This window comes from Nelumbo lutea, chromosome 3, assembly GCF_056320005.1.
Source record: "Nelumbo lutea isolate HS-2025 chromosome 3, American lotus-T2T, whole genome shotgun sequence".
Lineage (NCBI taxonomy): Eukaryota > Viridiplantae > Streptophyta > Magnoliopsida > Proteales > Nelumbonaceae > Nelumbo > Nelumbo lutea.
In genome coordinates this window covers 60092572-60095803 of record NC_142686.1, presented here as the reverse complement: position 1 = coordinate 60095803, position 3232 = coordinate 60092572, and the positions used below count along the sequence as shown (strand labels likewise).

General features: G+C 38.4%; 1 long non-coding RNA gene across 1 annotated transcript; it reads left to right on the top strand.

The window, feature by feature from the left end:
• The first annotated feature begins 565 nt into the window (after positions 1-565).
• LOC148865216 (uncharacterized) lies at positions 566-2810 on the top strand. The gene is made up of 2 exons (XR_016109028.1): positions 566-1138; positions 1350-2810. It is a non-coding gene; the product is annotated as an uncharacterized LOC148865216 (long non-coding RNA).
• Positions 2811-3232: the final 422 nt, after the last annotated feature.

Sequence of the window (3232 nt, the reverse complement as noted above, 5' to 3'; positions counted from 1 at the left end):
CAAATTCCCAAAATGACCCTTCCAAATTACCAAAATATCCCTTGACCAAATTACCAAGATCCCCCTTTGCCCAAATTACCAAAATACCTCTTCCTCCAAACTCTTAGAATATCCCCCATTTAATTGCCAAAATGCCCTTGACCAAAATACCAAAGCACCCCTCCTTCCACATTACCTTTATACTATATTACCTAATTTTCCCTTGGTCAAGTTACTAGAATACCCCTTATTCGGGTTTTCCCAAATACCCTTCATTCCCAACTTCCCCAAAATACTCTTTGTTCGAAATTACCAAAATACCCCTGGCTCAAATTCAAAAAATACCCCTTAACTAAATTACCCAAAATATCCCTTGACCAATTTACCAATTTACCCCCAAGCCTTAAATTACAAAATTACCCCTTCTTACCCAAATTTTCAAATCAGCCTCTCTCTCCAAATCCTAAAACCCTAACCCACTTTGAGTTTTTCTGAAACCCCCTCCCTCATTAAAAATAGGAGGTTCCTTTCCCAAGACAAGGAGGTCGAAGGAAGGGTATAAGTGGAGTTTAAAGAGGAAGAAGCTGAACAAAGGGGGCTTAAGAAAATAGGGTCCTAAGGGTTTAGAACGGGTGAGGAATACTCGAAGTGAGTCGGTGAGGTACATTCTGAAGGGTTGCGGAGAGAGAGAGAAGAGACGACAAGAGAGAGAGCTCAGTGAGAGTAGAGAGGAACTGAGAGAAATTCGAGGGAGGAGAGAGAGAGAAGAGACGACAAGAGAGAGAGCTCAGTGAGAGTAGAGAGGAACTGAGAGAAATTCGAGAGAGAGAGAGAGAGAGAGACCGAACAGAGAGAGAATTCGAGAAAGAGAGCAGGAGAAGGTTTAAGAAAAAGATCGAGAGAGATTAGAGAAAATTTGAGAGGTGTCTGTAACCGAGAGAGAGAGAGAGAGAGAGAGAGAGAGAGAGGAAGGGTGGTCCAAAGCAGAACCCAACGATTAGTGGTGCTGTCTGGCGAGCTTTCTCTAGTTTACCTTCATCGAACTCCATCAGATTCCAGCGTCGCTGCTAATGCCTTCTCACCCCTCTATCACTACCGAGCTAGGGTTCCCATAGCACCAAAAGATCATAACCGAACTTTGCTTTGAGGCTACATTGAGGTAATACTCTTACCTCATACTCGGTCGTTTAGATTCGAGTTTCACATACTTGTAGATGTTGTTGATTTAGTTCAGTTTCAGTTATTAGATCTTCTTCTTTTCGTTCTTTCTTTTCTTTCTGGCTTCTTTTGTATCTTGTTTTTGTGAGTGCGAGGGCTGCTGTGTTTTTTGAGAATTTGGGGTGAATTGATGTGCTCTTTCGACTCTTCAGATCGGCCAACTGAGTCTAAGAGTGGGAGTCCTGATAGAAAAGGGGTGGGATTTCTCACCCGTGCAAATTGTCCACCCATTCGGGAATCCGTGTATGTATCCCTGATTTCAAACCCGTCCTAAACGGGTCTAACTTATCCTCTCAATTTTCTAAACCCGTCCAGTCCCAAACCTGTTAAACCCGTATCAACCCATCTCACTCGTTAAACTCCTTGACCAAACATTTTCTATTAAAAAATTTTTCTTAATGATTGTAGTGTGACTTAAATCCAAATCAATTAATGAAAATCTCTTAGTATTACTTTAAGCCATTAAGCCATCTCCCCTTTTATGTTATTTAATGAAATAAAATAGATTTTATTAACTTTTGTGTTCATTAAAACAATCAATCTATATAATATGATTAGCAATTCTATCTAAAAAGTAAAAGAAATTAATATTTAAAATTAGTATTTTATAACTAAATGAAATAAACAATCTATCAAATCTAAATTTACATCAAATGATGATTTTAATCCCAATAAGTTTATACAAATAAAATATTAATAATAGAATAATTATCTTAGTCTTAAAATTTATAAATTTATGCATGATATATAATATAATAGGTTCATATTTATGCATCCCGGGTATCAGATACCTTAAAGTCAAAACCCAAATCAGTCCCAAACCCTATAGGTTTTAATCTAAAATCTCAAACCCGTCCCAAACCCTATAGGGTTTGGATAAACAGGTCCTATTAGGGTCGGGACGGGTCGAATACCCGAAAATTCTCATAGAATTGCCATCCCTATGCTCAGGTCCCTATGTCCAAAAAGGGATTGGTCTGGGAGGGAAGAAAGAAGCATCTGCATCCTTCCTAATTGCCAGAGAACATAGATTATCAGCTCCAATTCAAATGCAAAATTTAGAAAAGAAAGTTTTGGCATTCACATTGACCGGAGAGAGAGGTGCCTAACCCATCCCTCTCTCTCAACTTACCCAAACTTGTTTAGGCCGAGGAGTGTGGAGTCACTAAGCGTTCGACTAATTTTAAAAAATACAATTCCGGGAGGCCCATCACTCCCCGTTATCTATACAGGAGCTCATCAGTTTACAGTAGTGAGTCCCCTGGGCCTTGCACAACATCCTATCCTCTCAAGAGTAATCTCAAGAAGACTAAAAAGGTGGAGGAGCATCAAATGAGTAATGGGGGGAGGAAAGTTAGCTGGCCAGATGCTCAAGGAAAAGATTTTGCTCATGTTCATGAAATTGAGGCAAGGTACAAATTTCCCCCACTTCTTTTTTGCATCATGAATCCATTTTGGGTTGCAACTTGCTGAACACTCCAAACATTTATCTTTAGTTTTAGCCTTTATAATTAATGTGGATTTTTCTTTTATAATTTTTCTGCAGTATTTTGAAAATTGAACTTTCCCCACTGTTTTTCTCATGATATTTATGTATTGGAGAGTGAACTTGATGGGAGTGCGGGGTTTTTGCGTTTGTACAGTTCAATGAAACGAAAAGGGTATGGCAGTAAGAATCTATTTGCAAATACGAATACATAACAGGGTTTCAGTCTTTCAAGAGGTAAGACCTTATTCAAATATTAATTGATGATATCACTAAGTTCACCTGTACAAAGTTAATGGCACTTTTTGGGAGGACCTATCTCTTTAAGCCTTTAAATTTATCACGAACTGAAGTAAATCTCTCTCTCTCTCTCTTCGAAAGGGGTCCTGTCATCTAGCTTTAGCAGGAATGAATTAAAACCATTGATGAGTTGGTACAAGATGTGAATCAAAAATCACTTACATTAAGCAACATAAACATTGCATTAATGATCTTGGAAATTTGCAATATAAGAGATGACGTTTAGTGATGCTATTTCAGTGTGGTAGT